This window comes from Lasioglossum baleicum, chromosome 1 (genome assembly GCF_051020765.1).
Source record: "Lasioglossum baleicum chromosome 1, iyLasBale1, whole genome shotgun sequence".
Taxonomy (NCBI): Eukaryota; Metazoa; Arthropoda; class Insecta; order Hymenoptera; family Halictidae; genus Lasioglossum; species Lasioglossum baleicum.
In genome coordinates this window covers 19,034,688-19,046,401 of record NC_134929.1, presented here as the reverse complement: position 1 = coordinate 19,046,401, position 11,714 = coordinate 19,034,688, and the positions used below count along the sequence as shown (strand labels likewise).

The window sequence follows — 11,714 nt, the reverse complement described above, 5'->3', positions numbered from 1 at the left end:
AAATTTTATTTGGCTTTTTATTGTTTCGCCCGTATGCAAGAACGTTCTTTTCTCGAATAGCGCGCTCGGCGATACTTCTGCGAGCGTTTAAGGTAGAAAGTGCCTCTGCTAATTCGAGACGGGCCCCGAAATCACCCCTGAAAAACGCGAACGCTGCAACGGGCCCAGGGTCCCGCTATCGACGCGCAATTACCGGCAATCGTAAAGCGAAATTAAGGAAAACGACGACGCGACCGGCTCGCAGCTGCGCCGCGCGGCGCGGGTTCCTCAATTACGTTAGGTCAGTATCGACCGTAATGATAAGGTTCGACCGGCTTTTTGGCTTTCGAGAATACGAAGAAAAGGACCCGGCTGCGAGTAAACAGATGCAAATGAAGCAATCGTGTGTACCAAAGCTGAAATTACTACGCCCGTGGAAAGCACGACGAAAGGTTGATCGAGCTGGATCCTCGAGCATTTCCACGAGCCCAAGGTCTGATTATGCCTGTGGCAAGGCGATCGAAAAGCTAGCGCATGGGTGGCTTCCGAGCACAGTGTCTTCAAGTTGCCCTAAATTGCTCCAACTTGGTCCAGTTTGTTCCAACTCGCTCCAACCTGCTCAATTTTTATCTGTTTATTTAAAGCATCGAGTGTTCACAAGCATCGGCCAGATTAAGATTGAATTTTTGTCGAAATCGATTCAAAGTCCCACAATCCACCAAAAGAATAATAATAAAAAAATTGCGATACAAGACAAGATGGAGAGAGAGGATCTCTCTTAATCTTGATCACAGGACAGGTCCGTTCAAAGGCCCTGAACGACATCCTCGTTTTTCCTCGGAGATCGTCGCCGAATTTTTTTTCTGCCTGTAAATATGCGATCCCAAGGTTACTCGGCCGATTAATTCTGGATCGAGGACAGCGTCGCGATCTCCGTAAGGAACGTGGATCGCAATAAAAAGCGTGTGCGACGCGAGGGGCCGATTAATTATTTCGAAGCGATCGTGCGTCGTTCGCAAGAAAGCGGCATGAATTGCTCCCGATAACGAGTAACTTTCAATTTATTCGAGAATCTGTTCCCGCCGCGTTAAAAGATGGCTTTATACGCATCGCCTTTGTATCAACAACGAAAGCAGAAAGACCTGTCCGTTAGACTTCCTCTCGCGAGGAGAGACGAAGATTGAGAATTCGCGTGGGCGTTCCTCTTCTCGACGCAAAACTATTTTTCACCCACGGCCGTTATTAATATTCATAACGTTCGCGGACACCGCCGGTGAATTGTTCCGTTTCCTGGTCGGTCAACCTGTTCTCGAGAGGCAAGTGTTCGCTGTTGGGAAACTGGGAAGATCGATCAACCGTTCGCAACTTCGATCGGCAGCCAGGAATTTGTTTCTTATTTTTTTTTTAGGTGGAATGTTCGATTGTGTTCCATCGGATTAAACTGCGGATTTCAGAGATTGGATAGGTACAGAGGCTCAAGAACGCCAATAAATTATTCTCAGTCTATTAACATTGCAACGAGGTTAACAATTGCGAATTTCCTAATAAACAGCCGATCGTTCAACTGTCAACGTATTTCTATTACCGCACCTATTTTTGGCAATGCCAGTGAAACTTCTTTCGGATGATCATCCGGGACGATTAATGAGAAAGCATTGTCCACGCCCATCTTCTCCTTTCATCTTTCACATGGGCGTATAAAAAGACATGGAGCTACACACGTTTTTGCGACGGCGCAGAGCAACATCTCCCGCGCAGATTTAGCGAGTAGATAAACGAGGAATTAGCGTTCTCATTAATCAAATTGTCAGCGACGAAACGGGCCGAGGTTGCGAAAGAAACCGCTCGGCGAGGGGTCAAGAAAAGATTTCCAGGATCTCGAGACTCTCGCCGACTTTCTACGCTGTACCGCCAGACACACCGCGCCTAACCGGAGTATTTAGTATAGCTCTGTGTCGATCTTGACGGACCTCCGACTACTTTATCAGAGATAAGTTGTCTCCGGTTCGGGCTAGCACAGCGCGGCCGTGCGGTGTGTAGTGTCTAATGATTACCATAGGCGTGGTATCGAGTTCCCGGTTCGAACGCTGAAAGTAGAAAGTCCGCGAAGGTTGCAGGAGATCCTGGGGGTCCTGTTAATCCTTGCCCACGAATTGTCGCTCCAGTAAGAGGAAGCAATTCATCGACTTGTGTTCTCCGGCTCCGTTCTCCTCCCACTTGGCGTAGGATTACTCGTTCGATTGCGCAACGAGACGCTGCGGCATCGATCGGACCGATCGGATCGGATCGATCTCAGAGTTGGTCGGTCTCTCGATGGTTTAATTCATTCCGCCGGGACTGACCGCCGGAAACATGAATAATTTCATTAACGCGCCGGCGACGATTAACGTTTCGACACGCGGCAACGCTCGCGGGATCGATCCGCGTTACGAAAACCGGACGGTTTCGCATTGGTTCTGAGATAAGCGAGGAAAACGGGGCGGAACGCCTGCGAATTCCGCCACCGCGTTGCGAAACCGCGACCTTTGCACGCGACTTCGTTCTGTCGCCACCCGTAGCCCAAGAATTTCCGGTCTGCAAATTCTACCTCCAGAAAATCCGCCATTCCGTTAGTCTGCGAATTTACGATCTCTTCGGAAACTCCGTGACTTAATTTTTCCTTACGATTTCTGGTCGGTGATGAAAAGTTAAATAATAGTTCAATAAACGTTGGTTACTTAACGCTGTGGTTTTGCGATAAAATAATTTACATAATATTGCTCGTTGCCTTTTGAGTGTCTGCATATTTAATTGGAATAAACTTTCTAATCATCTCCACAATTGAATATGCATGATCAGACTGCGGATTTTATGCATTTATGGTAAAAACGAGTTGGCGCGATGTAAAACAGCGAAGCAGTTAAAACAGTCTAAGGACGTGTGTATATATATTATTTTCAATTTAAGATCATTAAAGAAAAAAAGAAATTTTAATCTGTCTGTGTTTACAAACAACAGTTGTGTTTATATTGCGAAGCACTTTATGATTTTTACGTGTCCGAATAGCTCCAATACGTTAACCGTTTTACATTCGATCTACGAATCTCTTCCGTTTAATGTGTTTGCTTTCTTGTAAAATGCGATGTACATTTCTTAAATTTGTTTTCTCTTAAAATGTTTCTTAAAATTGTCCTTAAAATTCGACGCAACACGCAAAATTGCACGTTTACACGTTCGGAAGTAACGCTAGGTCTTCTACTGTCTTTCGTTTCTCCATAATCACTTGGATTTTTTAACACATTATACATACATCGCGCATCTGCTTTTGTTTAATAATTTCGCAATTTGATTAATATTGCACTTTTCCAAGCGCATCACAACGATTCGATCGACCTCACTTTCATCTAACTGCTTTCCTCGACCCTCTATTTATTTTTCGTTGTAATAAATATACTTATACTGTAAGAAAACACAAGATTCAACGTCTGAATACGTTCGCAGTAGAACACTTAATGGTAGAAGTCACATAAGTGGGAAATAAGCCAAATGTCTTATACGTACAAATATCTTTCTCTAATTTTGCTATGGTACGCGATACAATCCTAAGATTTCGCGTGATTACTTTGGAGATAGTACATAGTATTCAGGATATAACGGAGTGTACACTTTCCACCTTTAAATACAAGAAATTTAAAAATATCTGCTAGGTATCTTATTATTTCGTCGAGGATTGTAAATGCATAATTGTTGTTAGTCAGCGGCGACGGTGGTCCGAACGAAGCAACAACGTTAGATAAGAAAATCCTTTCCCCGCGATCAGCACGATCAAATGGAAACGCGGTTTGAACGAGCGATTACCTCGCGATGGAATCCGGAACAAAGGCCAGACCCCACCCGGCGCCGACACTATTTTTTTTCTGATCTGTGTGTTGCGGCGTTGCGTACGTTGTGCACGGATTTCTCAACGCAGGCCTCCACCGACAAAAGAAACGGGCCCCGTGTGTTGGCTGGGGGGAGGATCGATAAGCGCGCGATCGATTATGATCGGGAGCGCGCGTATTCTGCAAGAGAGAGCACACGCGCGCTCTCTCGCAAAAGCCGCCAACATCGCGATATATACGTATACCTGTATGTGGCCGCAGTCCGTATATCGGTAATTGCATCGTGGCTTGTTGTCGACGCTTATCGCGGTTCTCTCCTTGGCATAAGCGCACGTACGAGGGCGTTGCAGGTTTTCTCGAAAGGAACGGTCGTCCAGTCCTAGCTGCAGGACCAGGCGTTCGCCTAGAAAAAGGATCTGAGCCGGCGATCGGTGAGCGTTGCATAGAAATAACGGAGAAAACCGCGTTGCGCAACCGTCGATCACTCCGAAACGATTTTCGAGCTGCGATCTTGATCCGACATTCAGGGGAACATCGTTCAGAGACGTAACGAAGAACGTCGCAAAAGTTGTTGCCCTAGATCAGACTATTAATCCCTGGACTACTTCATTCATCAATTTTTTAAAGCACATTTTTCTGAACTTCTTGACACATTAATCTTCTTCTTGTTCCTAATGCTGCAGTCGTTCATTCAATTAATTTGTCAGGAACTATAAGTAAATGAATGACGATTTTAGATTTCGAACTTTCGTCCCTCACCATCGATATAGAAAATGTTGACAGCATTCACAGTTATCAGTTATTTCGCATGAAATTCATGTTTACCGTGTTGTTTTAACTGTCACCGATTCACCGCAAGAGAATGTTGCTGCCCGGCTAATTCTTATCGGCTGGATCGATGATCCAGCAGCAGCGGATCCACCGACAGCGATGACCAATTAAACAGCTGAGCAGCCAGAAGAAAAGCGGCCGGATCTAGAGAATGATTTACGAGCTGGCCACCGCGCAGCGCGGACCGTTCCCTCCAGGCATCGATGTCGCCGCTTCGCTAGCGCGCGCGCCAGCTCTAGAAGCCGCGTCCATTCCTCGATCGAAAAATCATTTGTTTCCTTTTTTGCCTCCCGAGGCCTAGATCCTTCATTTCCTGAGACATCCTGCTATTTTATCGACCGATTTAGTACGATTTTATGAGCCTCGAACGATAAGAAACTCGCCGGAGAGCTGTGAGTAGGTTGCGGATTTTGTGTATTTATAGCGCTTGTGCTCTTCTGGAATTTAGAGTCTGTCCTGGAATAAGATGCGCGTTTCCCTTGCAGTGTATGTATTAGGTAGACTGGAAATCTTTATGCAAAATAAAATAAATGCAATTATTTTGCAGAAAGATCTGCCGCCACAAATCATGCAAACGTCGAACAGCAATTTCGGAAGAAAAATCGACTCTCAAAAATATTCTCGACGTTCCAAATATGTTCGGCTGGATACAATTTATTTTTCTGATCGGAATAGTAAGTCTGTCAACCAATATTGCAACGAAGGATCGACAAAATGCCAACCATAAATGCTACCAGGGATTTGAAATTGCATATCAGACGCGCGTCCATTAGAATACTAAGCGAGGGATCGCAGGTGGTCTCCGGCGAGTCGAAACGCGCATATCTCGGTTAACGAATCCGCGGGAGGACGTACTTTCTATCGGGAGGAACGTTAGGCGCCGCTTTCCTTGGCAGTGAAACTGAGAAGAAGCAAAAAGGAGCCGGGATGAACGGAATTAATCAGAGCCTCGCGAGCGCACGCGGCGAGCGGCCGATTAACGGGCAGGTGTGCTTCTCGAGGCAGGTAATCGAACGTCCGGATGATATTTATATTGCCTCCTTGTCCAGGGAAGGAAAAGGTTGCGATCGTGGTCGGTTAGTGCTCCTCTAAATTCGTTGCGAAATCGATCGCAACGGTGTGCAATTTGCAGGACGGGATGAAAGTGACCGGCGCGGCAAGAGCAACAAAAAATCGCTCGCTGCGTTAACACGTTCACTGCCACGAGGATTTTATGCATTTCATGGAAGCTTCAACTATTTCATTTATAGAAGCAATCGGCGTTATCAATGGCAATCGAAAGTTACGATAATGAAGTCCTCACCTTCCGCTACAATCTACTTAATTTTAAACTGATATTCAGTAGCGTCGACACGTTCGGTATCAACATTTTTTTTCACTGCCCACCTTCACTATTGAAAATTGATTTTCCTCATTAATGGCTAGAACACGTACATAGATGTGTAAAAGCCAACGATTCTTTTGTAGTGTAGGAAATAGAGAAAGAGGGAGAGAGAGGAGCGAGTCGGCGAATTTGTCTTCGCGTGCGGATAATAATTTATACATTGCAGCCGCTGCACCGCGCTGCAACGCATTACACCGCACCGGTTGATCTCGTTACGATTGCACAAACAAGTCAGAAAAACATACTGTCGGGAAGGAACTCGAAAAGAAGAGAGTTAACGAGGTCAACGACGTCACTGGCGCGATGCGCCGTCTCTGCCAGCGTGACTTGACGCCTTGAAGCGCCTCGCTTCAGGACCAGCACGAAGCGCGGTGACAACACTCGTTAAAAAAATCATGGCGACGATCGGCCGAGCCAACAATGACTAAGTGGGAACGTTACGCAAAACATTTTTCTTCTCAGACCCACACACTTCCGACAGAAACCGCTGTTGGTCCAGTTACGAAATTGTCGATGCACTGGGTCTTTTAAATATCGACACGATTCTGTGCTCTTTCGAATTTTGATCGCCATTAGCTGTGTAAGATGCTCAACAGACGGCATTTTTCCTCAGGATTTCTATTTCTGATTATGTTCTGATAATCAATTAGTTTCGAGCGATTTGAGGGAAAAAACGTTCCCAAAAAGAGGCTGTTGCTCAATCATTTTTTAAGACACCACTGCAAAATAAATACAACAAGTAATACAGCATATGAACTTCCAAAAAAGGTTCGCATTTTAAGAAAATTTTCTCCAAAAAATTCGTAAAAACGTTTTCTTGAGATCCGTCCAAGTTCGAACGCCATTAGCCGAGCCACGCCGGTAATATTAATTCGATCGCGAATTAACTAGAGCCGCGAGATCAGCTTATCCCGTGTCGGCGCGGGATAATTGACACGTAGCCTGGGTAAAAAGAGAAAAAGAAAGGGAGCGAGAGGTCTTCAAGGATGTCCACTCTTCCAGGTGAAGGCGGCGGCAAGAACGCAGGAACGCCCCACAAATCAGTTGCGGTCCGAACGTTCCGGATTCGGTTCACCGAATTTCACCGGAATCACTCGCGCTCTCTTTCGTTCCGGTAACAGCTTTATGCCTCTGCGACAACCTGAAAAATTCATTTTAATCGACGCGCACTCAGACTCCTCTTTTCCTCTTTCGTAACCGTCCACTTTCATCGCAAAAAGAATGTTAAGGAAGAAGAACACGTGAAACATGAACACGCAGGGGTCCCGTAAGAATATTTACACTCAATTATAATTTCCAAAATATGCGAACAAACGCGTGACACTGTACACGCAGACAAGAATCGAAAAGAATCGCCCTCATTCCTTCAGCTCGACCAACTCAAAGAAACCGTCTCGCTCGAAGGGCACGCGATAAGATGAAGTAACAAACGAAATTTGAATTCGAGAAATAAGCGGAAGGCCCCGCAGGGGACCACGGTCCGACAATTTAGCCGCACTAAATGACTCGTCGAGGCCAATTCACCGGGTCCCGTAGCTGAAACATGACCGCGTTTAGCTACTATTAAACGCGCGAGTTTCCGCATTATGAAAATTGCCGGGTTGAAGCCACGGAGGCTCGATTCGATTACACATCCACCGAGATTAAGGCCTGAGGATGCACTTTCGATCCCGGGCAACGAGCACCCACTACCACGCCGACGATATTGTTGCACAAACACGCCGTGTGGTTCGTTGCCTCTTCCACCATCGAACTCGATCGGCCCGTGGTTTCGCACTTCATTTTCCAATACACGCCGATTCCTTCGATCCGGTAAACGGCGAACGGCTACCCTGTAATCTTCCGACGGGTAAACACGCTTAAATCCGCCGGGAATTCGGGCGTCTTCTCTTAAACTGGCTCCGATGAACGGAATACATTAACAGCATCACCTGACGTATTCATTAAACGAACGTGAAGGTGCTGCTACACTGTGTGTGTGCTGGAATATAGACAATGAATCAACACACACACGTGCAATTCGTAATCGTTTCACTAATGGAAGCGATGAGAACGCGTGGCAAACAGATGCGAAATGGAAACCTTCTTTCATATATTAGGTTGAAAAGAAAGTTCTTGCGGTTTTTATTATAAAATCAAAATAACAAAAACCGTAAGAACTTTCTTTCCGACCTGATAGTAAGTTGCGGAAAAAATTCGGATATTTTTTATTTATGATTCAGTGCTTCATTTATGTATTTGTGGATTTATTGACAGATCGTGAATGTGTACAATGGAATTTTAATGAAAATCTTAGTCTTTCCGAAATTTGTCTGACAAGCCCTGTCTATCAGCAACTGCAAAAAAGTCCGCTGTAAACTCAAAGAATCCAACTATCAAATAATTATCTCGTCGACGTAGAACCTCTCGGTTGAAACATGCGAAAGGTACGAAACATTGTCAAGAGATTGACGTTTTCAGATTGCAAAGGGTTAGTCTGCGAACGGATTGTCGGTCTTTACGAGACGAAGGCTGTTGCATCGCGGTTGCGAATTAGCAACGGCTCGCTGCCGGATAGAGGCTGCACAGATCGCTTCACACTTTCCGCGATTAATCCGTCAGGATCGTTCGTGCCGCCTACTTAACCGGCGGTACGCTCGTTCAAGTAGCGATCTCGACGTTCCTCGGTGACCTCTTCATGTATCGTGAAACGCCACGGGTCAACGGTGTCAAGTCGTGGCTCGGCAGCCTTCTCGGCTCGCTTTGCCCAACCAACGGACTCTCCTGTTGTTGCTCCTCTCGGCCTCTCGTTCGGACTACTCCTCGCACACCCTCTTGCCGATCATCTGGTAGCCTCTTCGTTGCTTGATTTTCCTTGAACCGCTATCCGATTCGCGATCGGGATCGTCGCGGCCTGTCTCGTATTACGTCTTCTTCGGGACCGTTAATGAGCGGATCGAGCCTCTTAAGCATGGTCCAGACAGATGCGTTCGTCGATCCGTCACGCGATTGCTCACAGATTTTTCACAGAAAAAATTCAGAGATTCGTGGCTTAGCATCGATCTGTAACAAGTACAGTAATTGGCCCAATATTTTATATTTGCGGTTGGAACGTCTACACTGTGTCTACTAGAGTTAGGCATTAATCAATTAAAATTTTAACCAAGATTGATTGATTAATGTGTACGATTAAAGAAGGTAATCATTGAAAAATCGAGGACTGATTTAATCGATTGTTGAAGTTAATCGCCACACGGTCTATCCATAAATTGTAATAAGGAGGGAGAGAGAGACAGAGAGCAGAGATGGAGAATTGACAGCAGAGTTGGGATTCTGCATCGATTGTGGGAAGCAGGAATATCATAAGAATTATCCTTTAACGACTTTGATACATTGAAAGCAACATCACAACACTCTTGAATTATTAAAATCTTTCATTGTTTTATATTTCTTCCAAGCAATTTCTTTATAAATGCATAGAGATCCGCAGTCTATCAATAACTATTTATTTACGATATGTGGCTCCTTTCAAACTTCTTCTCTTCCAGATCAGTAGAAGGTATTGATGTAAAAATATACTTTAACGAGACAATTTTCTTTGTTATAAACAATTTTGCGGCAAGTTTCTCTTACAAATGTCCACCGATCCAGGGGTGTAAATTCACCCGTAGAACGGATGACCATTACTTTTTATACACCCTGAACAAACAATACTACTCCTTGAGTCTAATTTCTATATATTTAACAATATGTAATAATAATAATTTGGTTAACCAGATTTTTAATAAAAATTGAAAAATCTCAGATGAACATTTACCTTCATATTTGTCCGTGGAGGAATTTTGAGAGAGATGTAGGTAGAAAATGTGAACAAACAGCTCACTTTAACACTTCAGTGTACTATACTGACTCTCTAAAAGGAGTATTTCCAAATTTATTACACAATTTCTGCCTGCCTCTTCCATTACTCTGTTATCGCTGCTCTGATCGTTTATCGCGAGCGTATCCTCGGAAACCGCGAAGACGCGTAAATAGTCAGCGTCATAAATACGCCGCGCAAACCGTAGCTAAACGCAGGCCAGCGAATACTGGTTTAAGGTTAGCGTTTCCTCCGTTTCGGCGTGCCCTTAAAAATCCACCGGATATATTAATATCGGCCACGAGATTGCATTCCCACGAGCCGAGTACCAACCGAGAAACGAAGAGAGAACGTTGCTGGTCAAGCAAATGGCGGACGTCGGATTTCACCCTTTTCTTCCTCTCGTTTTTATTATTCGCGTTTCCTCGGATCGGCGCCGGGGAGAGTAGGAGTGGCGCTGGCCCGATCTAGAAGAGAGGCACGTCAGCAGAAATCGAATCCGTATTACGCAAGTGTCGGCCGCCGACCGGATGCATTGTGAGCGCGAAACGGCCGACAGTTACGAGAGACAGGCAACGATTACGGGTGCGCTGCTCTGCCATAGTGTATCGAACCTATTTGTCAACGTTTTCGAGCAATCGGTTGCTCTGACAATTTGTCCAAATATAGAGGGGTAATATTAGTGGATGCGATTCGTGGCTTCGTTAGTCGTACGCTATGCGTTGCTAACAGATCATCACTTTATAAAAATAACAAAAATATCGATATTGAAATGACAAGAAAATTTTTATATTGTAATAGAGATCCAAAAGGTCAGCCCAAAATTTTCGTTCAGTTCTCCACCAAAAATGTAGCCGTTGAAGTTCGCAATTAATTCCGAGCAACGTGAATAAAAACCCAATAATTTTTCCAGCACTATGAAGTAACAGACGTTCCGCTCAAATGCTGAATTTCATACTTAAGTGCCAGCAATTATAGCAACTCCTAATCACCGCGCATGAAACGTCGGCAACGTCGTAACGTCGAAATTGCTGTTCCGAAACTGCGACCGATCTACTAGTTCTTTGCCCGCTGGACGTTCGATCGATCCGACTCGGCGTTGCCTTTGTTGCGAACAATTTTTCAACCGAGGTAACAATTTTACCAGTTTCGTTGGATTTGTCGCAACCAGGTCCGCAGTATCTGGAGATAATTAATTACCGTCGAATCAGACACGATCCGCGTACGGCAAGGTTTACGACACGAGACGAATCGGGATGGAAGAAACGGTTTCCTGTCGGCGTTGGAAGAAGTCTCTAGATACAGTTTTCAGATAGAAACGCCGCGATGCCGAGTCGCGGCAACACGAGACACACAGGTATGCGGACGCGTGAGAACTGGGCCGGCGAAGAGAAGACACACGCGACAACCTTTATCGACCCGTTAGGCTAAATAGAGAAGCGCTGTACCGCGTGAATCAAGCGTGTGTGCGTGCGGCTGTCGTGTAATCGCGCGACAAAAAGCGGAAGGATAGTATTATCGCGGGTGAACGTGCCTGGCGAACGCATTATTGCGATACCCGGCTAATCGTAACGCGATTACCGTCGCGAACGCCTTTCGAAACCAAGCAAAAACCAGCCACCTATTCTTTGCGGGTGGCGCAAGCCGATCGGCGAAACTATCAGATTTTTAAAAAATCGAAAGAATCTGTAGTGATATGTATGCTGTGGCTGCGAGTTCAATTTGGAACAACATAACTATTGCCAATACATTTTTCAATATAACTTTGAGGGTTTTTGCATCCCCTTAACATGAATGTCGCGGTAGTTATGAAAAAATACGT

The 11,714-nt window shown here is 45.2% G+C and overlaps 1 long non-coding RNA gene across 1 annotated transcript; it reads right to left on the bottom strand.

Moving 5' to 3' along the window:
- Positions 1-8,299: 8,299 nt before the first annotated feature.
- On the bottom strand, positions 8,300-11,250 carry LOC143214235 (uncharacterized). The gene is made up of 4 exons (XR_013010115.1): positions 11,093-11,250; positions 10,226-10,359; positions 9,851-10,159; positions 8,300-9,096 (listed from the first exon to the last, which is right to left on the bottom strand). It is a non-coding gene; the product is annotated as an uncharacterized LOC143214235 (long non-coding RNA).
- Between the last annotated feature and the right edge of the window lie 464 nt (positions 11,251-11,714).